General features: G+C 42.5%; 1 long non-coding RNA gene across 2 annotated transcripts in view; it reads left to right on the top strand.

The window, feature by feature from the left end:
* The window catches only part of LOC108710172, a 76,276-nt gene that overhangs the window by 19,729 nt on the left and 30,271 nt on the right, over positions 1–26,276 (top strand). For both annotated transcript variants that reach the window (XR_001934744.2, XR_005966407.1), the window contains exon 2: positions 1,576–1,914. This is a non-coding gene — a long non-coding RNA (uncharacterized LOC108710172). The remainder of the gene's footprint in view (positions 1–1,575; positions 1,915–26,276) is intronic.

Genomic DNA, 26,276 nt, shown 5'->3' on the forward strand with positions numbered 1-26,276 from the left:
GAACTTTGGATCTATTATGAGGGTGTAGGAGACTGCTGAACAACAGATGGAGGGGGCTGCAATTAGGATATCTCTGGCTTAGACTATCCATTTCTTCTTGCTAATGTTCCTTGCACTGTATAAGAGAAATACAGCTACTGATCTCCCTTCCGTGGGGCTCAGAGGAAATTCCCCCAGGCATTTTCCTGTCCGTGTGTGGATTTAGATTTACTCAGCAGAGCAGATGTGCCATCGCTTTGTGATCTCGTTAACGCCAGAGCAGCGTCTGTCTAACACCTGGCCTTGGATGAATTTGCTTGCAAACCAAATTGAGATAATTTAGTTTCCTGACTGGGGAGAGGGAACATTTGAGTCCAGAGGATTGAGCTTGAGAAAAGCCAGGGACCAATAGGCGGCCCTAAGAAACGAGGGCTTGGTTATTTGTAGTGGCCCAGTATGTACAAAGCAGGAGTGGGGCGGACTGAGACCATATTACATTTAAAACAAGTTACAACATCTGACTTGTTTCATGCACAGAATATGAATGCCTGACCTACTATTGGGGAATATGCTCCATAGGAAAACAGGCAGTAGGAACTTTATTTACAGAACTACATTCTGCACTTGCTCAGTATCTCTCTACTATACAGAGGGACACAGATACAATAAAGGGAGGGGGGACAACTGGGAGAAGGGGATCCTGTCCTGCAGAGCTTACACACTACTATACAGAGGGACATGGATAAAATACAGGGAGAGGGAACCATTGGAAAAGGGAATCCTGTCCTGCAGAGCTTACACTCCAATATACAAGAGGACATGGATACAATACAGGGAGAGGGAACCATTGGGAAAAGGGAATCCTGCCCTGCAAAGCTTACACTCTAACATACAGAGGGATACATATACAATACAGGAAGAGGGAACCATGGGGAGGAGGGAATCCTGCTCTGCAGAGCTTACACTCTAATATACAGAGGGGCACAGATACAATACAGGGAGAGGAACCATTGGGAAAAGGGAATCCTGCCCTTCAGAACTTACACTCTAATATACAGAGGGACACAGATATAATACATGGAAAGGGAACCATTGGGAATACTGAATCCTGCCCTTCAGAACTTACAATCTTGCCCTGCAGAAGAGGGACACACATACACATCCAAACCATTAGGACAAGCAAAATTCGGGGGGGGGGGCCTGGGGAACAGGGGCGCTCTGACCATGGGATCCACTTCCTCTACAGCCGCTCTACTGCTTTAAAATTTGTGTCTGCGTCGGGCACATGCAAGTGGCTCAGGACGGAGTGGGGAGGGGTAGGTTGCTGCAATATGTGCCCCATATTATGCCACTACCTGCAGGGCATACAATCTAATACACAGTGGGGCACAGATTTATTACAGGGAGAAGAGGAAGCTTCCACAGAGAGGTGTCCTGTCCTGCAGAGCTTACATTCTGGTTTTAGGACGTCTTTAGGACATTCTATAGGACGCCTTTGAAAATGGCTGTGAATATGATTAAGCACATACCCATCCAATGTTTTATGTTTAGCTATTTTTAGGAAAAGTCTAAAACCTTTTTTTCTTTTATGGACAGTTCTTTGAAGCAGAGACACATCATTTACAACACGGAGGATTTCAGCTTCCTCTATGGGCTGCACATAATCTCCTGCTGCCGGAGTACAATGGGGATGCCTGAACATCAGAGGGTTAAAGACTGAGACCTTAGGAACTGGGATTACATCTGGGGACCCTGACAGGCACGAGGAGCACTTATTTATTTTTAAGGCCATTTATGGATCTGGCACGTTTCTCAATGTAAGGGACAAATGGATTTACATGCTTCGCAGCCATAGGACTAAGAGGGGCAGCAGTGGTATATTAAATAAATATGATGAAGAAAAGTCGGAGTGTCCTAACGGTTTCTAGTGATGAGGTAAGAGCTTCATTCATTTGCAGAATTGTAGGGGAATGTAATTAAAGTCGCAAAGAGAAAAACAATTCGAACCAATAAGAATAAAAATCCACATCTCGCAATGTAATATTGTTTCTTAAAATCTTATTGCATTGCGAATTTCAATTTCACACTCTTGAAGGCGCTTGAAGGTGTCGTAATCTTTTGGAGCAAAAACGACTTTTTCAGTAAGAAGTTTTATTACATTTACTGTGCACTAGCGCAAACTATAAAATTCGCAAACGGTCTTCCACTGTCGGAGGTGGTCGCTAAACAGTTTCTGGGTTCGCAAAAGCTATATTAAATTTGCGCAAAATGTGTTTGTGCAAAGGCATAACTTTTCGCATTGCGAATAGTTTTTCCGTTACCGACTTTTATTACATTCCCCCATTGGTCTTCTAAGTGACATATGAGGTTTAATGTTGATTAATGTAATTGATGCATTTTGGGGAGAAAGTTGAGCCCTTTATAATTAAAGACCTAAGTCTAGCATTACAGACCACATTCCCTCTGCCTTCGTGGGTTAATTTAAAGCAGACCTGTCACCCACACACAAAAAAGCTGAATAATTAAAGTCTTTTGCGAATTAAACATGAAACCCAAATTATTTCTTTCATTTAAACTGCCATACCTGTAATAATGTCTGCACTGTCAATCATATCATATATTGCCTGCCCTGCCTCTATGCCTGAGGCCAAGTCAATTACTTTCACTTTCCATCCAGCACTTTTTAGATGTCACTGCTCTCCTCTCATTCCCCCTCCCTCCTCACACTCTATAATTGTGTAGGGCAGTGCAGGTGGACATTGGGTCCCTTATTCTAATACATACACAAGATATTGTTGTGCTTCACACCTTTCCTCAATAACAGTGTCTACAAAATGGCACCTGTCTGCTTGCTGTGATTGTATAATTTCAAGACTGAATGAAACAATATTTAAATAATATATACTGTGTAAGTAAAGTTTATTTGGCTCAACTAACATGATAGAAAAGGACTTGGAAACATTTCTTATGGTGATAGGTCCCCTTTAAGCTGATGATTCTGCCCCTTCAGATTAAATCTTATGTGCCTCATGTGTGGGGCCCACCACCTGTCCAACTGATAGGCTGAATATATCAATAAAGCAGGTTTGATTATTCCATCAGACAAGGAGTGCTTGAGCATGTTGATGTGGTCCTTATCTGACAGATCTCCATAGGCAGAAAAAGAACATAGAAAAATAATACACCGGCACAGCTTGGGTACTGCTAGCGGATGCAACGTTTCGGGGCGTAACCCCTTTGTCTCCATAGGCCCCATTGAATGAACTGGTTGTTTGCCCTAAGGCTAATGTGCAGATCAGCCTGATCAGTGTCGCACAACTCCCAACTGTCCCGTTTTTAGAGGGACAGTTATCTCTGCTTTGAACCCTGCCCTGCTGGGGGCACTTACTTATAGGAGCCTATGATTAAGTGCCCCAACAGGCATGATAGGCGTTAGGCGATTTTTTTATCCTAATAAATGACTTTATTCTTTTAACACACTTTTGTTTTTTTTAATTTTTGGGGAAAACCCACATATATCTTTATCTCTGCTTCAAACCCTGCCCAGAATTGGGGGAAAAGGCTGAGCCTTTCCCATGAATATAGCACTGTCTGTGCTCACGAGTTCTGTATTCACAAGGGACAGGCTGGGGCAGTAAGTAGCTGTTCCTTTGGAAGCCTCATGACATTTAGGCAGTGTCAGCAGGCGAATAATACAGGAGAACCTGGTACTTACTGCCACCAATCTCAGTGCAAAATACATGACTGCCTTGTACCCACGACAATGTGCTCACTTGCACAAAGTAGGGCTCCAGCACCAATGAGACCTATAGACAGGATAAGAGTTTAGAAAGCACTGGTTTTGTTTAGAGCCTTTATGAAGAGCATGAAAAGGGAACAATGTCAGATCAGGGCCCCCCTGGGGGATGGGGGTCACTGACTGAAATCTCTCCCCCCTACGTTAAAAACATCAAATGTGGTTAGGAAATTATATGTATATATATATATATATATATATATATATATATATATATATATATATATATATATATAGATATATATATATATAGATATATATATAGATATATATATAATATATATATATGTATTTTCACCCGTTAGTAGATGTAGCCGAAAGGGACATTGGAACATTTGCAGTGAATATGGGAATGGCTTCTCTCTCTGACCCACTGGAGCGGTACATATCTATATAACTTTGCCAATGTGTTTGTATAGGGATTTGTGTGAACATTAATCCCCCCTGTAATCCAGCCAACAAATGTTTTATTCATGAATGCTTAATTTGTGCATAGCTGCAGAGCGTGCCTGCGTGAGGCCCAAAAAGCTGTCAGAAAAGCATAAGAGCTGGAAAAACTGCATTTGCTTTCACCGATGTGCCGTCTGCAAGGGCATGCTCCCTCCTAAACACAGCTCGGCCTCTGTATGTCAATTCTGTATCTAGGGGAACCCCAAGGTTTAAGAGATACTGCTGGCAATTTAGCAACAAGCCAGAAAACCTAATTACACGGGGAATTTGATGTTTACATTAATAGGTCAGGGCTACAGGCTCAGTGTTTAAAGGGGAACTATAGTGAAAATTAAAATTCAATATAAACTTCATCAATAAACTTTGTTAATACAATCAATTAAATATTCTGCATCATTTCTGAAATAATCAAGTTTATGTTCACTGTTCCTCTCTCAGCATCTGTTTCTCTTCATTCTGTCTTCTTGCAGCAGTTGGGTGTTGCTGGACCCACAGGTTTACCTGCGGGTCAGGCGGGTTCAAGCCGACCTCGCACTCTTCCTCGCGGCATCAAATGCCGGCTTCCGACTTCCGGGTTCGCCTTTTATAGACGCTGCTCCTGCTCGGCCCGTCCCTTTTGTGACATCATTGGTGGGATGGGCGGCGCAGATATATTAGAGCTCACTCAAATAATTGATTCCAGTACAAACAAAATCTAACAAAATAACTGCCTTTTGAACAAATCCTGCATGTAGAGAGACATGATGTCTGGTGATTTTAATAGAGTGAGCTCTAATACATCTTCTAGGCAAAAGGAGCCCCCCTATAAGATATATTGGCTCTAACTGTCAATGAATATCTGACACCCAACTGCTGCATGAAGACAGAATGAAGAGAAACAGAGAGGAATAGTGAAAATAAACTTGATTATTTTAGAAACATTTTTAATTGATATATTTAGAAAGTTTCTTATTTCAGTATGCTGAAGCTTATATTAAATTTTCATTTTCACGATAGTTCCCCTTTAAAGATTGGCCACCCCCTGGCAAACTCCAGCACAGTATGGGTCAGGTAGGTTGGAGGAAGGGTCCTCACTGACACTCACTGACACTCACTGAAACGGGCGCCAGTGGTTCTTTAACAAACTGATAACAGTTACTTAATGGAACCTGCATTGGGACACAGAGATATTCAAGATGCTAAATGCCAAACAGAGTTATCAATTACACACTAAATTAGCTCTCATTCTGGGATGCCAGCCACAGTGTTCAGTGCCCTCCAAGGTGAACTCCTAGGAGTTCTGATGTACTAATGCTCTGCAATGGACGTTTATATTGCTCTCCTTAATATCGGTGAACTATCCTTCACTCATGCAGTGACTATATGTAGGATCTAGCCTTCTGCCAGTCAGTCCTCATTAAAAGGCATGTAAATCCCATTTTTACTTTCTTTAATGAAAAATATCTCCAATATACTTTATTTAAAAAATGTGTATCATTTTTATAACAAACCTGACTGTATGCAGTGAAATTGTCAGACAGTCCCTAACTGCTCTACAGGGAAACAATATTAATTATGAACAGCAGAGGGAGTCCCTGCCTTACTTCCGGGCTATGCAGAACTCAAGCAGCTTTGTTTGTTTCCCTGTAGAGCAGTCGGCGACTGTGTAGAGATTTGTATTGGATTTTATTTTTGCCTTTACATCCCCTTTACTGTTTCCAACTCCAGCTGCAGGGACAAAGATCATGGAGCCAGATTTAAACAGATAAACTGGGCTTCTATTTGGGGGATTATTTTGCTGCAGCCACTGGTTCTGCAGAGTTGGAGAAAGTTTGTATTAAACAATACAAAAACTATAAAATCCACATTAGATTACATGACAACACAGGGCCCAGTGCAGTCTGTATATTCTGATTAATCAGTCTTGTGTATCGGCTTCTGGCAGATATTATTTGACTTGTGCTGTTTTGATTATTTATGACGATCCCTAAGCAGCCCAGATAGGGTTGCCACATTTTCTGGAAAAAAATACCGGCCTTCCTATATATTTATCTTTATCAATAACATTGTGATCAACCATCACTTTTACTGGCCAGGCCGGTAAAATACCGGCCAGGTGGCAACCCTAAGCCCAGACCACACTGAGCATGTGCACTGTCTTGGTCTTGCAAAGATGTTTCACATATTTTAGTATCCAAAATACAGCATTTCTAGCCTTATTCTATTTTAGACTTTACTTCCCCTTTAAGGGGTGTTTTCTGCATGCCTTCCACTTACGTCCTCTCTTATCCCAAGACTCCTTCTTTACACTGTCTCAGAACTAACATGGCAACACGAACCTTATAACAGTAGAACACCCATCTTATGTTTTTCAGGGGACCAGGAAAAAATTATGTAAAATCCGGGAAAATGTAAAATCCGGGAAGTGTTTTAAAGTAACTTTTTCTTCAAGTAAAAAATGTAAAATGCGTGAATAGTAGGTAACAGGTAGCGGTGCGCTTCTAAGGCTTCATGCGTGTCTAAAAAAAGGAAGAGTTTGCTGATTAAATGTGGGAAAACCTAAAATCAGGGTACTTAAAATCGAGGTTTCACTTCATATTACTAGGAGGAAATCACCTGAAATCCCTGTGCCAATTTGGGGTTCCCCTGCCACCCACAAGGCGTGCCTCCTCCCACTCTGCATACACAGATTGGCCCTATATATAAGCCCCAGAAATGAATGGGGAGCCAACCATACAACAAAAGAGAAATCCCAACTCCTTTCTGCTAAAAGTGCCAAAATGTTGTGTTTTCATTTTTCTATTTACCACAATGAATGGCTTTTTGGATGGCATTACTCTGTATTGGAGCAGCACCAAGTCTCGATGCCTTGTATCTCTTTTCTCAGCGGTATCCAGCATTAACTCTGGCACAGATAAAGGCAACGTAGAGATAAATCTCGTATCAGCAAAAGCAAAACAATGGAGTGTCTGTCAGCGGGGGAACTGGGGGAAAGGAGCAGGGCTGCAGATTCCATCTGTAACGTGGATGTACCTATTCTCCTGGCATGAAGCCCTAGATATTCCAGTTTTCTCTGGACCATGTTGCACACTTAAAGAAGAACTGAAGCTTAAATAGGAAAATGTGTATAAATGCTGTAGTTTATATTCAGATTTTACTGTGCCAGCCCTGAGGTTCACAAGCCCTATACCAGTAATGATGCATCTCTTCAAATCTGTCTGCAGAAACTCCCCAGAATGAATCTCAGTAGGCTAACTGCAGTAGCACTGCACTTGGGTATCGCCACCAATCCAACTGTTCCCACTATATAACCCCTGACTACTCAGTTCTTACCCCGACCCTAGCAACAGCTTGGACTGTTGGGCAGTTGCCTGTGTACAGAATAGGGTTCAGTACTGTGCAGGTATAGTAGAGAATATGGTGCTGCACTGGAATAGGTCCTGGTTGTGGAAGTTTTCCTACTGAAGAGAGTACTGTGCTGGTTTAGTAGAGAATGTGGTTTTAAAGGGGAACTATCACGAAAATGTAATATAAGCTTCATCATACTGAAATAAGAAACTTTCTAAATACAATCAATTACATATTACACATTTTCAAGTTTATCTTCACTATCCCTCTCTCAGAATCTGTTTCTCTTTATTCTGTCTTTATGTTGTCAGATATTCATTGACAGTTAGATCCAAAATATACTATAGGGGGGCTCCTTTTGCCTAGAAGGTGTATTAGAGCTCACTCAAATAAATGATTCCAGTACAAACAAAATCTAACAAAATAACTGCCTTTTGCACAAATCCTGCATGTAGAGAGACATGATGTCTGGTGATTTTAATAGAGTGATATCTAATAAATCTTCTAGGCAATGGAAGCCCCTCTATAAAATACATTAGGGGTTATGTAATAAAAGGCACTAAGTTTGCCCATGAGCAGTAACCTATAGCAATCAAACAAAAAAGTGATCCCTTATCAAATTTATCCTGCGGTAGAAGCAGAGGTCTGACCTAAGTCAGTAAGGATTAATTGAACAATAAAGGAGAAAAAGTACCCCACTTGCTTAAAACTCGCTCAACAGTCTCTCAATTATTATTATTATATTGGATGATATCTATATTAACGTGCAATGTTACTGATTACCTTAAAGTAATCACAAAAAAAAATAAATTTAAAAGTATAAAGTGCAGTGCTATAATTTAAACAGTTAGAACTACCAATTAAATTAAAACTTAATTTAATTAAACTTAAAGTACAAGTACGATACAGTTCATTCCGTTAAATATAGTAAAGCTTAAAGGTATATAACAGTGATATGATCCTTACTACAATCAATTCTACTTCACACTGATTTATATCCTTTGCAATAAGGTGTATTATCATATAAATTGCTAAATTGTGGGTATATTAGCAATTTATATGATAATACACCTTATTGCAAAGGATATAAATCAGTGTGAAGTAGAATTGATTGTAGTAAGGATCATATCACTATTATATACCTTTAAGCTTTACTATATTTTAACGGAATGAACTGTATCGTACTTGTACTTTAAGTTTAATTAAATTAAGTTTTAATTTAATTGGTAGTTTTAACTGTTTGGATTAGAGCACTGCACCTTTAAAAAAAATTTGTGATTACTTTAAGGTAATCAGTAACATTGCACGTTAATATAGATATCATCCAATAGGTAGTTGGAATAATTGAGAGACTGTTGAGCGAGTTTAAGCAAGTGGGGTACTTTTTCTCCTTTATTATTCAGTAACCTATAGCAACCAATCGGCTGGTAGCATTTTCTGGTCACCTGTTTAAAAACAAACATCTTATTGGTTGCTATAAGTTACTGCTACAGTGCAAACTTAGTGCCTTTTATTACATATGGGGGATTGGATCTATCTGTAAATTAATATCTGACATCCAACTCCTGAATGAAGACAGAATGAAGAGAAACAGTTGCTGAGAGAGGGATAGTGAAGATGAACTTGATTATTTCAGAAACGATGCAGAATATTTAATTGATTATATTTAGAAAATGTATTTCAGTATGATGAAGCTTATATTAATGTAACGCTGGGCTATCCACACCACCAGTTAATGTCCAGCTAAGGTAGGAGCATGGGTTACATTTGGACTCTCTCTGCAGGATCCGGGCCTTCACTTAAAGTGGAAGCTATCCCTTTAAGGTGTAGTGCAACTACAACACACAGACAACTGTACATACAAAAAAATTATTGGGCGTCAGGAGGTTCTTATGATGAAAACAAATTACTGTTTATTAGTCATAGACAATGTCCTCAGGTTTACTCACATCCAATGGTTATAGGAAAAAGGCACAAGCACATCCAGGACCGCCATCAGAAATCACAGGGCCCCATACAACAAAATTTCCTGGGCCCACTGGGCTGCGCCCACTGCAAGCCCCACCTACAGGTCGCCCTCCCCACACCACAGGTCAGCCCACCACACAGTAAAAATACAAAAAAAATATTGGTGGCTAGGGTTCCCACATGTTAATAAAAAGATATTGGTGTTTCCCATAAAAAAACATTTGTGGCCAGGGCCCCCCATTTAAAGATATTGGTGGCTAGGACCCCACATGAGGAAAAAAAATTGGTGGCCAAAATTGGTGGCCAGGCCCCCCCCCCACATTATAAGAAAATTGGTGGCCAGGGCCCCTTAAACGTCCATGCCTTCCCAAAGTCAGCAGCTCTCATAAAGACATACAACTCCCCCCCCCTGTCCCTCCCTGATGGCAGCCCTGGGCACATCAGATGCAGCTTTACACATGCTGACACTCCATTAGGACAGGGGCAACCTCAGGGCAATCATCTCTCCTGATTCCCTCTCCGCTGGGATCCCTATACTACAGGCAATATGGCCTGGGAGAGATACCTCCAATCTATCACTCCTGTGTTGGAGCTCAAAACTGCTCTTATCTAGCTCAATCCTGACTACATTACACTCCTAGAGTGTACCAGTACTGGGAGCTACACCTGCCACTTTCTATTCCTCATTCACAGGGTTGTCCCCGACTTGGACACATGACTTTGTGGGCCTTGCTGTACCCAGGCTCCCCTGGGCACACCCAGCTGGATCAGCATCCAGCAGCCAAAGAGGAAGAGGCCACTCCTTACACTCACTATAGTGCAGTGTATCAGGAAGTTGTCATATCACCTCTTGGCCAATAACACTGAGCAAAGGGTGGGGCATTAAAGCCATAGGGGCAGATTAACCCCCTATGGGCCCTTACATTAATTTTTCATTTTTGTGATAGTTACCCTTTAAGGAATGGAATAAGAATCAGTCCTGGCTGGGCTAGGAAGTTGTCCAGGTGAAGAGGGCACAGATTAAGGAGCTGTCTAGTTACAGATGGGAAACTGTGCAGTGAAAGGTACTAAACAAGAGCTGCTCAGGTAAAACAGTTGTTTTAGCACTAAGTGAGAGATACATGGTTCCACACAACCTCATATCAAATACTCAGCTGGCCATTGTTCAGCATCTAGGACTCCTTTAGCATTTAACTGTCCTGTATCCTGTTCCTGAGCGGAACCAGTGCTCGTACACCTGGAGAGCTCACAATTATTTGTGGTAACCAGCACTTCTCAGATCAGAATTCTGGACCCTGTAACCCCTTCATTCAGCATCTGACCAGCTTCCCAACTAGCACTTCATCATATTCAGCTAATAGACATTAGCACTTGGACAGCTCCCTATTCAGCACTTGGAGAGCTCCCTATTCAGCACTTGGACAGCTCCCTATTCAGCACTTGGGCAGCTCTCTATTCAGCACTTGGACAGCTCCCTATTCAGCACCTGTGCTGCTCCTACTCAGTGCATGGAAAGTTGCTGGGGCATTGCATACACACCCCACAATGGAGAAATACAGTCAGCACTGGTCATTTAATATCCAAATCTAATACTACTACTGAATGGGTTTTATGCTTTTCATACTGACCATTTTTGGTTATGAAATTCTTATTTACAGTACGTCTGGTAGCTGGACCAATCATTATTTATTATCCGAATGGCAACCTTGGACAGCTGATGCTCAGGCCCAGATTTGCGGGAAGGCCACAAAGGCCCAGTCCTAGGGCAGAAGGATTTTAGGGGCGGCATACCACCCAGCTGCATCTACATTGGTTCTGAAGCACTGGGGAAATGCAGGAGATTTGAAACTGGCAAGACTAAATCTACTACTTCAGTATACATACCCATTATGATATATATAGTACCTTTGTTTGAATGACCTGTGTTTTTTCATCCTCAGCTTCTATGTCACTATGACTCTATTTCCTATATGGCACATATTTCATAACAGGGATTTATCCTTGTACAGTGATCTATCCTGGTATAGTTATCTATCCTAGTACAGTGATCTATTCTAGTACAGAACAGTGAGTCTGTTTGTGGATCACTTACTGGTCAGTACATGATATAAGACATAAGTGAACCAATGGTGATAGCTTTGTTATTTTGCAGGTGAATCCAGCCATGATAGGCATTTATATACTTTGGCTATACCCCCCCCCCCTAATTTTACCGCATTCATTCATCAGCTGATTACAGTATTCACTATGTATTCTATTACAGCATTCTCTATTCTCTAAGTTTTATGTCTGTTTACAATACATGATAGTGTTTATGAGCTATTCAATAGTGCCATTACAACTTAGTATCAACTCTCCAGAGAGAGCCTAGAGCTCCCTTGCTCTCCCTAGTGAGAATTAGAATCCCATAGTCAAATTTATTAGTATAGATTAGTATACTATTGTCAGATTCATTAGTATATATTAGTATAACATAGTCAAATTCATTAGTATATATTAGTATACCATAGTCAGATTCATTAGTATATATTAGTATACCATAGTCAGATTCATTAGTATATATTAGTATTCCATAGTCAGATTAATTAGTATATTTAGTATACCATAGTTGGATTCATTAGTATATATTAGTACAACATAGACAAATTCATTAGTATATATTAGTATACCATAGTCAGATTTATTTGTATATATTAGTATATCTTAATCAGATTCATTAGATTATATTAGTATATCATAGTCAGATTAATTTGTATATATTATTATATTTTAGTCAGATTCATTAGATTGTATTAGTATACCATATTCAGATTAATTTGTATATATTAGTATTCCATTGTCAGGGAGTCATCAACCTATTTAGTTACCTGGACAACTTCCTATTCAGTACCTGATATTATTACTATTCAGTACATTGAACAGTTTCTGCTCAGTTCCTAATGATATTAGTACTCAGCACCCTGGACAGTTATCTACCCAGTACCTTGTTTTATAAGTATTTAGAACCCTGGACAGTTCCCTACTCAGTACGTGATATTATAAGCATTCAGTACCTGATAGTGTCAGTATTCAGTACCTGGACAGCCATTCAGAGTGAGCTGTATTGGTGCAAGCACTGTCCATATGATGTCAATATGATGCACTTCTTTTAAATATAAGATTCCCATTTGAATTAAGAACCCAGTCATCTCGCGATTCTGTAGCTGATATTATCAATATTCAGAACCCAGACAGCTGTCTAGTCTAAATAGACAAGGAATAGTACTCCAACAAGTGTCAGTAACTCACCAAGTTATGGAAGAGGCCCAGGTGCACCGCCCTGAGCCTTCAGCAAGGGGAACGGTCCAAACCAAAAATATTTAGAGCAGGCACTCAAAAAGGGCAATCGTCCACCAGGCAGTCGAATAATCAAAATATTTATTATGTCAGATCAACATGGCCTTACGCGCTTCTGTTTCTGTGCAGCTTCCGATGGGGTCTTCAGCAGTAGCCAAGCCATGAGCCTCTAGCAGTTGACCACTGATCTGATAAAGTTTTATTTATTCATTTTTATTTGCAAACCCCACTATAGGACAATGGAAGGGGGGGGGGGGATAGCCTATCAGTGCTCTGTATCACTTTATGGCACAGAATGTGCAGTACATATTTCCTTGTACAGCAAATCATATTGTATATGTATCCCCTATAAAAACAGAAAACTTGATATGTGGTTATAAAAGAGGAGGTAGGTTGGGTGGTCTTTCATTTCAGTGTAGTAGCTTTGTCATTAAGCCAACCCTGGGCATCTTGACAGGTTCTTAGGTCTATGAATCTCCGAGGAGCTCAGGGTTCCAGCTTCCAGCTCCAGTCATCATCACTATAATGCTGTAGCTCCATTGCTCCGCTTTATGAAGACCAAGGTTACTTAATGCCCTTGACAGTTTGCGAGACATATTTATGATTTGCTTCCCAGTGGGCCGGAGTCCAGTTCAGATCTTTATTTCAGGACCCATGCCAGATATCTGAGATATATCTAGATGGCTTATCCTGCTGTGCCAGACATTGGCTAGCAATTCTTATCTTTAAAGTGGTATGCTGGTATTGTGTTAAGTAGTGGCCCAACCAAACTAGAGCAGGAAGAAAACCCAGGATCCAACCCCTGCCTTGTCTTAATTAAGTAAGTAATAATTAGATACATTTGTAGATACAGATTGCTGCTCCAGATTATATGCAATACACTACTACAATAACTATGACTATTTTAGAGCAGAGCAATTTGACTGTTATACACATTGCATCTGGTCCACAGACTTCCAGAGATGGACCCACCTACACTCACAGCAAAGTGGCAGAACAACAACAACAGCAAAAGAGTTTCAATAGTAGAGTTTTTTGAGTTAGTGCTGAAAGTGCTCTGGGCCTGGGCAAACACACTTTGCTATTATCCTATAAAGCAGAATCTGTAGAACTACAACTGCTGACACTCTTCAACAGAATTCAGCTGTCAGTAAGATGCTGGGAGTTGTACTTCAACAAATGTTTCCATCATGTCCATTATCTTGTCCTGTTATAAGTGCTACCAACCAGACATCCTACCCGCAAAAGCTGATTTGGGGGTCTTCTGTTCTTTCCATTTTACAGTACCATGATAGCAGACAATTAGGATAACATCGGGATTGGGGTGTTTCGTTTTCTGGCCTGCTAACCTTAGAGACGCCTTCTCAGTCTTTTAGTTCCACATTCCCTTTAAGGGGGGCCCGGCTAACCCAGGAAGGGCAGCATGGCTGGGGTTGAGTCACTGAAGCAGAGTCAAAAGTCTCTGAAATGAGCCAAAGCCACTGCAAGGAGCCAAAAGCCACCACATGGAGCCAAACCACTGCAAGGAGCTGCCCCGAATGGAGCCAAAGCCACTGCAAGAAGCCAAAAGCCAATGAATGGAGCCAAAGCCACTGCAATGAGCTGACAGCCACCAAATAGAGCCAAAGCCACTGCAAGGAGCTGATAGCCACTGAATGGAGCCAAAGCCACTGCAAGGAGCCAAAAGCCATTAGCCACCGAATGGAGCCAAAGCTACTGCAAGGAGCCAAAAGCCACCGAATAGAGCCAAAGCCACTGCAAGGAGCCGATAGCCACCAAATAGAGCCAAAAGTCACCACAAGGAGCTGAAAGCCGCCAAATGGAGCCAAAGCAACTGCAGGGAGCCGATAGCCACCGAATAGAGCCAAAGCCACTGCAAGGAGCCGATAGCCACCAAATAGAGCCAAAAGTCACCACAAGGAGCTGAAAGTCGCCGAATGGAGCCAAAGCAACTGCAAGGAGCCGATAGCCACCAAATAGAGCCAAAGCCACTGCAAGGAGCCAGAAGCCACAGAATAGAGCCAAAGCCACTACAAGGAGCCAAAAGCCACCAAATAGAGCCAAAGCCACTGCAAGGAGCCGATAGCCACCACATGGAGCCAAAAGTCATCACAAGGAGCTGAAAGCCACCAAATGGAGACAAAGCAACTGCAAGGATCCGAAAGCCACCACATCTCTGAAGCAGAGTCGAAAACCTCTGTAATGAGCCAAAGCCACTGCAAGGAGCCGATAGCCACCAAATGGAGCCAAAGCCACCGCATGGAGCTGAAAGCCGCCACATCGAGCCGAAAGCCGCAGAATGGTGCTAAAGCCAGCACAAGGAGCTTGAAAGCCACCGAAAGGAGCCAAAGAATAGGAGAAGATGCCGAAAGGAGTGAGTTCACCAAATGGAGCTGAAGAAGACTTTTGAAGGTAAGCTCCACTGAACACCAATGTTTTTTTTTTTTAAACCACTGGCCACCAATACTTTAATTTTTATTATGGCGGACCATGGCAACCAATTTTTTTTAATAACTTTATGGGGGACCCTGACTATCAATTTTTTTTAACTTATGGGGGTTGAGTGGCCACCAGTGTTTTTTTTAACTTATAGGGGTGCCTGGTGGCCGCCAATGTTTTTTTTTTTTTAAATTTATTAGGGGAGCTGGCCACCAATGTTTTAATTTTAACGTGAAGGGGGAATCCTTGCCACCAATTAGTTTTTTTTACTCATACGAGACTGATTTCTGAAATGTTGACGTACAGGGGCCTCGTGATTCCTGATGGCGGCCCTGCTTGAGGTTCATCTATAAGTTTTGAGCAGATTTCTTTTATATGGTGTTTACTAAACAGTGTAATATTGCTGGACATTTGCTTTGTGTCTCTATGCACCATCATCAGGGGTGACATGTCAGAGACAGATGCAAAAGGGATAAGTTACTATAGGCTTTATTGATCTCATTGAGGAACGTAATTAACTAGTCTATTGAATTTTCTTGTTTGCACTTCCTTTTAGATAAATCCATATAAGTAACAACTATATTATCAGTAGAAGTAGTAGAAGTATGGATAGTAGTTACTTCTAGTTCAACTCTCTCTATAGAGTACCTGTTAAACTTACTATACAGAACCTGCACAGAACACTTTTCATTGACTGTTCCACTCACTATAGAGTACCCAGTACAGGTATGACACCTCCCAACATTTTGGAAATAGAGGGGAAAAAAGATGTGTCGCTCCAAAATATTTGACCACACCCATTTTTGTGGTCACACCCCCCCTCATTAGCATGTTTACAAAATTTGGCAGGTTATGAAAGTTTGAACACATTTCTGTGGTTTTTATGTGTTATTACAGTTTTGCTAATGAAGGTGAATTGCCATTTAAGTTGCAAGTCACAGTTTCCCCAAGAGACCTGCTTATCTTAAATTGTTTCAAATGTATCTACGGGCACCTGTTGAGTGTTCTGTGATCTCTGCCAAAAGCCAATTAAGTTTTAGAAATGCTGTACCTTTTTCTGGCTGTTCAGTGCAGGAGATCAAAGAGAAAGTCGGGACATTTCAGTAAGAAACCCGGGACTGCGGGTTGATTGGTCAAAATACAGACTGTCCCTCTTTGGGAGGTATGTTATGGGATCCGTTTTCTGGAAACCCATTATCCTGAAATTTCCGAATTATAGGAAGGCCATAGGCCCATAGACTCTATTTTAATAAAATATACCAATTTTTAAAATTCTTAATAATCTGTAAAATTAAAACAGTACCTTGTACTTGTAATTAATCCTTATTGGAGGCAAAATAATACTATCGGGTTTATTAAATGTTTACATGATTTTTTAGTAGACAAACTATGAAGATTCTCTTTTACAGAAAGATCCCTTAACTAGAAAACCCGAGCATCCTGGATTACAGGTCCCATACCTGTACAGCGTATCTAGTATAAATACATGAGATCGATTTTAGAGGGGGAACATGATTTATTTATGAAATGAGCCAAGCGTTTCTTATCCTGGGCGATCCAGTCAAATCTGCGACTGAGGCCTATCTGTCCATCTGACTTTCAGCCTGTGAAATATAATTGTAGGCAATTTATCATACAGCAAGAGTCATTCAATGAGTAATCCGTCCAATAAAGAGCACATTGATGATCTCAGCGCACACTGACTAGATCCACATCCTACACGCACCTCTTTCAGCTGTAAATCTTCTATTGTCCCTGCGGGATTAATTAAGGATTGTCTCTGTAGGTGTATAATGAGAAGATTCTAACTCGCGTTTGATTCTTACACATTCAGCTCATAAATATTTAAATACAAGCACGTCTGGCCTACAGCCCTCCAGCTGCCGCTGAACTGACAGTCCTGGTGGATTTCGAGGGGTTCTGGGAGTTGTAGTTCAGCAACAGATGTTGCACATCTTTATGCTCTCTTTGGCAGAGCTGGATTTGTTGTTGTTATTAAGACACAAAACAGATTACAAAAACAAAATTAATTGAATATCTATATATTTTAATACTGCAACACTGACACTGGACAAAGACAGATTGGGGCCCCAGACAAGCTTTGATGGATCCCTATGGAAGAGCCAAGCAGTGTTGGACTGGGGTGTCCAGGTACCACTGGGGCTGCCACTAGTGATGGGCGAATTTGTCCTGTTTCGCTGCACCACGAATTTCGCGGATTTCCCACGAAATTCGCAAAATTGTCAAAAAATTTGCAAAATGATGATTTTGACGCCAGCGCCCATTAAAGTGAATGGGCATCTGTTTATTGTCACTGGCTTCTAAATGTGCACCGGCTTCAGAACTGGCAAATTTCTGATTGCTTAATTGTGCGGGTAACCCATCTATGTACCCGGCTTCATTGCAGGACTGGTCCCTCCCATCCTCCCCTGAATTTGTAGTGTGGTGGTTTTCCTCTCCAGCTGACAATGCAGCCTTTCCCATATCAGCAGAGGCAGCTGGTTCGATTGAATCGCTTGCTAATGTTCCCCTATGGGGGACTACTCAAAGGGGATGCCCCCCATCTACTCTAAGCATGTTATCAGGGATATGGGCAAAAGCCCTCAAGTATGATAAGGAGGCACAAAACATTATTTCCCCCTTCACACCTTTATGGTGCAACCCTCACATGGGACAGTTTATGTCCGTTCCAGACCCAGCACTGTGGGCAAAGTATAAAATCAAATATCTGGGACAACTATATGAAAACCAAAATGTTAAGTCCTATGAAACTTTAGCATCTGAATACAACCTCCCTAGAACAATGTGGTTCAGATACCTCCAACTCATGCAGCAAATAGCCAGTTTCCTACTCCCGGGGTCTCTCTCTCAGTCCTCGAGGAAGGGTTCAGGGCACCTGTCCGGAAAGGTGTAACTACCGGATCTACTCTATACTCAATAAGCAGAGGGGTAATCCCTTTGCCCAAAGTTATACTAAATGGGCATCTGATATACAACAGTTAAACCTAGAAGAATTGGAGGACGTTACTCATTCCTACTTACCCACTGTAATTAGTAGCAATGATACTCAATACACAGAACTTACCTCACGTCAGTGATTCTACATTCCATGGGCCTCATTGGAAAATAACCTATGTTTCAAACGTGGAACCAGACCAGGTAAGTTCATACATACTTTATGGTCCCAGGGCCATTTCTGCTATGAGGCAAGGTGAGATCCTTGCCTCAGGCGGCATGAAGCGGCCAGTTACAAGGGGCGGCAAAAAGCCGCCTCTGGTAACTTTAAGAGCCGAACTTCCGGGTTTTAACCAGGAAATTTGGCTCCGCTAGTGCAGAGAGCGCAATTGCGATTAATACACTAGCGACACTGCCCCCTTAGACCCACTCCGACGCTAATGCTGCCGCCCCAGAATCGGCGCTGTATGGTCCTGTCCACTAATTGATACATTTTGAGCAAAAGTAACGTCATTCATAGAACAAACGCTGGACTTGCCTAATGTGCGATCCCCAGAAGAATGTCTCCTGGGACTGGTGGAAAATATAATGCCCGATAAGCATAGACGCTCCCCGTTGCGGCTTCTATATTTCTAAGCTAGGAAAATGATTCTTCTGTCATGGAAGCTGCCCAAACCCCTACCCTCAAAAGATGGAAATCCTTGATAAATGAGGCCTTACCACTTTATAAACTGACCTATTTGAGCCGAGGCTGCCCAGACAAATTTGACAAAGTCTGGGGCCCGTGGGCAGATACACTGGACTCAGCTACAGTACAAAACAGCAGATAAATGACCCCTAAAATAGGGGCGGTTGAGTATACTGAATAACCTCCATGGCTTAACCCCTCCCCCTTCTCTCCCCCCTCTCTATTTGTAGTGTGTTTGTTATAAGTTTAGAGAATATATAAAAAAAAAAAAAGTTTGTCCATTCACATGTACCCTGGCTTGCCGGGGAAAATGTACAAAAGATGGTTCTAACACATTTATTAAGAAGAAATGCTTTGTTATACTCACCGACAAATATGTTGTTCTTCAAACAAATAAATAAAACTTTATTAAAAAAAAGTGACTTCCCTTCTGGTTAAGTGACTTCACTTCCGGTTAAAAGTGACTTCTATTCCTGTTAAAAGTGACATCATTTCTGGTTAAAAAAGTGACTTCACTTCCTGTTTCGCTGGTGGGGTAAGTGAGCTGTTTGCTGGCTGGGTCGAGTAGCAGGTCTGGTTGGTGGGGTATAGTGGGTGGTGGGTCCAGTTTGCAGGTCAGTGGGTCGGGGTTGGCAGGGGTCTGCCTGATTTGTCCCAAGCAGGACTGTTGTGTGGCACAAGAAGGAGGGGCAGAGGCTGACAGCTGATGGGAATTTGGAAGAGTTTACAACCAGAGGGGGCCCTTAGGCAGTGGGACCACTGGGCTAGCCCAGACACTGTCAAGCTTTTTTTCACTTTGTGGATGAGATAGTTTATATAGTTCATTTATAATAAAAGTCTATGGAGCATTTAAACAGTCCTAAGGGCCATAAAATCCCTTAAACAGACACATTTATCTTGCAGACCACAAGGTTACACCTCTATCAGCAGAATATCGTCTCTTATGGACAACCCAGACCCCATTGGATATTGTCTCCCCAGCAACCCCAGGCAGCCCAAGGCTGTAGAAGAGTTGTAGTTCAAGAACTTATTTTATGGCCGCTGGTTAGCCATTCCAACACACCAGCAGCATTTCCAATTATCTCTGATATCCTTAATTCTCATTCATAAAGCATTGCACCGAGAGTTCTATTAGAGATACACGGAGCGATTACAAGTCCAGAATAATGAGGGCAGCGCCATTGCCAGGGAGGAGATGAAAGAGGAAAGATGAGAGAGAGTTCTGTTGGCACAACCTTCCAATCAATAACAAAACAAGGGATTTAAAAGGCAACAAGAGCTGGAATAATCACATGGATCAACTTGACAGAATCCTTATTGTTGGTTACAACTATCACCCCCCTGCCCCACAAGTAAAATACACATGCTTCATTTATAGTTGGATATAGAAGATAGATGCTTCATTTATAGTTGGTCCATAGGCGGTGCATTCACAGCATATTGGTATGTTGCAACGGGCCCGTAAAGGTGAAATGTACCAAATAAAAGTAGCCACACAACACACGTAGTATATATTATATTTATCTATTGATGTTACTTCTCAGTGGCTCTCTGCTAGTCATGAGATCAAACTTTAGTGTGCAACTTCTAGTATAATCTGTTTGTAACTTACTATATGAACATGGTGGAAATAGGGCCTCAACGAGTGGATGATTCTTTGGAGAAGCAGAACAGAAGAGCCTAAGGGCTCCTCTTCACTTCTTGCAGTTCCTATTGTTTGGGCTGTTGGCCTGAATAAAGGAATAAGTGCCTTGGGCACGAAACGCGTAAGGCTATTATGTGTCCTACATCTGCTTGCTATAAAGTACAGTTCTTTTATAATGGCTGCTTGTGGGATCTGTGAGTGACTGCCAAACTTTTTGCTGATCTGAATGCACAATAATATAATATATTTTTCGGTTCCTTTGCTGTTTTTGAGGCTTCCTCAGTATATGCTCAGAGCTACTGTATTTCATGTATTTTAATTCCTCTCCTCTGGACGTTCAGTTTCGTGTATCTGTCTCTCTCTCATTAATGCTGCTGTCTCATGTTCCCTCCCTTCAGTCCCACATTGTGCCCTCCAGTCCTGCCTCACTCACTTCTGCACCATTTTCTTTGCCTCCTACAGGTAATGGGACCTGTTCCCTTGTAAAACCCTAAGCCATAAAGTCTAATTTGCGTCACATAGTGGCATACACCTGTTATAGAGTAAAATACCTATATGATTAAGAGCCACTGGCACCAAAATTTCTTTTTATGAAGAAACGAGAGTTGAGGGTTGTATTTCAGCCTGCAAATCCTTTTTTCCAAAACACTTTTACAGACCAAGCTGAGAATGGAAGTCACAGTGTAGCAATGTTGTACCAATCAGCTGCTGTGGTTTGAAGGCAAATCATTTCACCTCTCCTTCTACCAATTAGACTACAAGTTTAATGTGAATGTATTAAACCAATCTCCCTGATTTGTTATAAAATGTATTGTTGTACTTGAGCTCCCTCTTGTGTTCAATAGGCATACTGCAGCATACTCATTAGTCTTCTTTTATTCAGTCATATATTGAACATATACATATGTAATAATAGGCACTACAGCAGTAGGGGCAGTAACCCGTAGAAACCAATGAGATGTTTGCTTTTAAACTGATGAACAGTAAATTCTACCTGCTGATCGGTTGCTATGGGTTACTGCTCCTGGGCAAGCTTTGTGCCTTTAATTACATTATCTGCTAGGTGTTGAGATTTTAACAGACAGGTCTCATCTCAGACAGGTTTTGGTTGGGCCCACCAGTTTTCTCCCGGTGTCCCACCAGCCCAGTCCAACCCTGGCTATCATACCCTCACTGATAATAAACACATGATATCCAAAGACCCCCTTATAGCAGCCTGGAGCCCACTGAGCATGTGCAGTGCCACTGACACACAAAAGATGACCTAACAAGATCCAAGATGAGAAGCTGGATGAGACAGTTTAAAGGCCTGGATCATTACTGTTATAGGATTGCTGAACCTCTGGGTTGGTGCTGGAAGTTCAGTAAATAACAGTATATAAAATACAGCATTTCTAGACATTATTTTCAACTTTATTTCTCCTTTAAAATGTGGAGCGTTTTCCAGCTTTTCTAGATTTACACCTTCCATGTGCTTTGCATGAAAGGCTTTATAACTGTCAATAAATCTATATGGATCCAGTGAAGGTTAAAAAGATACATTCACCTGTATTCTCTTGACAACTAATTTAATAGATGTAGCTGTCACTGCTGTTCCACTAGGGGGTGCACATGTCATTACTTTCTAAGCACAGAAAGGCATTGTGAGAGCAAGCTCCTGTGCTTATGTATCCAAACTGCAGAATCCCTAAATACTTGCCTTGCCTATGGCTGCCTGGCGTGTTACATTGACAAAGGAAAGGGGGAATTGGTGTATTTCACTTCCCAGATTAAAAAATCGTGGAAGTGAAATGAACAGCATGTAGAAGGAGTAGGGAATAGGACCTATAGAATGTAAGAACCCTATTGTCAAGGGCCAATCAGTGCGCTCTAGAGGGGAAGTGCATGACAGAGGTTTCCCATATAACTGGGACAGAACATACAGGGCTGGGAATGTAACTCTGGGTATAGAACTGGGACAGAACTTACAGGGCTGGGAATGTAACTCTGGGTATAGAACTGGGACAGAACATACAGGGCTGGGAATGTAACTCTGGGTATAGAACTGGGACAGAACATACAGGGCTGGGAATGTAACTCTGGGTATAGAACTGGGACAGAACTTACAGGGCTGGGAATGTAACTCTGGGTATAGAACTGGGACAGAACATACAGGCTGGGAATGTAATCTGGGTATAGAACTGGGACGAGAAACATAATCAGGCGATGTAAACTCTGGGTTATATAAACTGGGACAAGAACATACAGGGCTGGAATGTAACTCTGGGTATAGAACTGGGACAGAACATTATAGGGCTGGAGATGTAACTCTGGGTAAAGAACTGGGGCAGAACATATAGGGCTGGGGATGTTACTTCTGGGTATTGAAACTGGGGCAGAAACATATAGGGCTGGGAATGTAACTGCTGGGTATAGAACTGGGGACAGAACATACAGGGCTGGAATGTAACTCTGGGTATATAACTGGGGACAGAACATACAGGGCTGGGAAATGTAACCTCTGGTATAGAACCTGGGGCAATGAAACATACAGGGCTGGGAATGTAACTCTGGGTATAGACTGGGACAGAACAATTATAGGGCTGGGAATGGTAACTCCTGGGTATTGAATGGGGCAAAGAACATCAAGGGCTGGGAATGTAACTCTGGGTATTTGATCTGGTGGCAATTGAACCATATAGGGCTGGGTTAATCGTAACTCTGGTTAGACTGGGGCAGAACATTATAGGGCTTGGGAAATGGTAAACCTCTGGGGTATAGAACTGGGGCAGAACATAAGGGCGGGAATGGTAACCGGGTTAAACTGGGGCAGACATACATGGGCTGGGAATGTAACTCTGGGTATCATAACTGGGCCAGAACTAATATAGGGCTGGGAATGTAACTCTGGGTATGAACTTGGGACAGAACATACAGGGCTGGGAGTAACTCGGGTATTAGAACTGGGGACAGAACTTACAGGGCTGGGAATGTAACTCTTGGGATATAGAACTCGGGGCAGAACATATAGGGCTTGGGCAATGTAACCTGGGTATAGAACTGGGCAGAACATATAGGGCTGGGAATGTAACTCTGGTATAGAACTAGGGCAGAACATATAGGGCTGGGAATGTAACTTCTGGGTATAGAACTGGGGCAGAACATATCAGGGCTGGGATGTAACTCTGGGTATTGAACTGGGGCAGAACATATAGGGCTGGGAATGTAACTCTGGGTATAGAAACTGGGACAGAACATACAGGGCTGGGAAGTGTAACTCCTGGGTAATATACTTGGGACAGATACATACAGGGGCTGGGAATGTAACTCTGGTATAGAACTGGGGCAGAACATACAGGCTGGGAATGTAACTCTGGTATAGAACTGGGACAGAACATAAGGGCTGGGAATGTAACTCTGGGTATGTGAACTGGGGCAGAACATACCGGCTGGGAATGTAACTCTGGGTATTGAACTGGGGCAGAACATATAGGGCTGGGAATGTAACTCTGGGTATAGAACTGGGGCAGAACATACAGGGCTGGGAATGTAACTCTGGGTATAGAACTGGGGCAGAACATATAGGGCTGGGAATGTAACTCTGGGTATAGAACTGGGGCAGAACATACAGGGCTGGGAATGTAACTCTGGGTATAGAACTGGGACAGAACTTACAGGGCTGGGAATGTAACTCTGGGTATAGAACTGGGGCAGAACATACAGGGCTGGGAATGTAACTCTGGGTATAGAACTGGGGCAGAACATACAGGGCTGGGAATGTAACTCTGGGTATAGAACTGGGGCAGAACATATAGGGCTGGGAATGTAACTCTGGGTATAGAACTGGGACAGAACATACAGGGCTGGGAATGTACTCTGGGTATAGAACTGGGGGCAGAACATTACAGGGCTGGGAATGTAACTCTGGGTATAGAACTGGGCAGAACATACAGGGCTGGGAATGTAACTCTGGGTATAGAACTGGGGCAGAACATACAGGGCTGGGAATGTAACTCTGGGTATAGAACTGGGACAGAATTACAGGGCTGGAATGTAACTCTGGGTATAGAACTGGGGCAGAACATACAGGCTGGGAATGTACTCTGGGTATAGAACTGGGAGCAGAACATACAGGGCTGGGAATGTAACTCTGGGTATAGAACTGGGACAGAACATACAGGGCTGGAATGTAACTCTGGGTATTAGAACTGGGCAGAACATACAGGGCTGGGAATGTAACTCTGGGTATAGAACTGGGGCAGAACATATAGGGCTGGGAATGTAACTCTGGGTATAGAACTGGGGCAGAACATATAGGGCTGGGAATGTAACTCTGGGTATAGAACTGGGGCAGAACATACAGGGCTGGGAATGTAACTCTGGGTATAGAACTGGGGCAGAACATATAGGGCTGGGAATGTAACTCTGGGTATAGAACTGGGACAGAACATACAGGGCTGGGAATGTAACTCTGGGTTATAGAACTGGGCAGAACATTACAGGGCTGGGAATGTAACTCTGGTATAGAACTGGGGACAGAACATATAGGGCTGGGAAGGTAACTCTGGGGTATAGAACTGGGGCAGAACATACAGGGCTGGGAATGTAACTCTGGGTATAGAACTGGGGCAGAACATATAGGCTGGGAATGTAATCTGGTATAGAACTGGGACAGAACATACAGGGCTGGGAATGTAACTCTGGGTATAGAACTGGGACCAGACTTACAGGGCTGGGAATGTAACTGCTGGGTATAGGAACTGGGCAGAACATACAGGGCTGGGAAATGTAAACTCTGGGTATAGAACTGGGCCAGAAACTTACAGGGCTGGGAATGTAACTCTGGGGTATAGAACTGGGGCAGAACATTACAGGGCTGTGGGAATGTAACTCTGGGTATAGAACTTGGGACAGACATCAGGGCTGGGAATGTAAACTCTGGGTCTAGAACTGGGTGCAGGAACATCACAGGGCTGGGAACTGTCACTCTGGGTATAGAACCTGGGGCAGAAACATACAGGGCTGGGAATGTCAACTCTGGTATAGAACTAGGGCAGAAACATCAGGGCTGGGAATGTAACTCACGCCCCTCTTGGGTTTTTTTGGAAAATTTACAGGGCTGGGAAGAAAACCCTGGTTTGGGGTGGCAGACATACAGGGCTGGGAATGTAATTCTGGTATAGAACTGGGCAGAACATACAGGGCTGTGGGAATGTACACTCTGGGTAATAGGAATGGGGCAGAACATCAGGGCTGGGAATCGTAACTCTGGGTAGAACTGGAGCAGAACTGTACAGGGCTGGAATGTACCTCTGGGTATAGAACTGGGCAGAACATACAGGGCCTGGGAATGTACTCTGGGTATAGAACTGGGGCAGAACATACAGGGCTGGGAATGTAACTCTGGGTATAGAACTTGGGGCAGAACATACAGGGCTGGGAATGTAACTCTGGGTATAGAACTGGGACAGAAGCTTACAAGGGCTGGGAATAGTAACTCTTGGGTATAGATAACTGGGAACAGAACAATAGCAGGGCTGGGAATGTAACTCTGGTATAGAAATGGGAACAGAACATACAGGGCTGGGAATGTAACTCTGGGTATAGAACTGGGGCAAGAACATACGGGGCTGGGAATGGGTAACTCTGGGTATAGGAACTGGGGACAAGAACATACAGGGCCTGGGAAATGTAACTCTGGGTATAGAACTGGG

Source organism: Xenopus laevis, chromosome 3L (genome assembly GCF_017654675.1).
Source record: "Xenopus laevis strain J_2021 chromosome 3L, Xenopus_laevis_v10.1, whole genome shotgun sequence".
Classification (NCBI taxonomy): Eukaryota; Metazoa; Chordata; class Amphibia; order Anura; family Pipidae; genus Xenopus; species Xenopus laevis.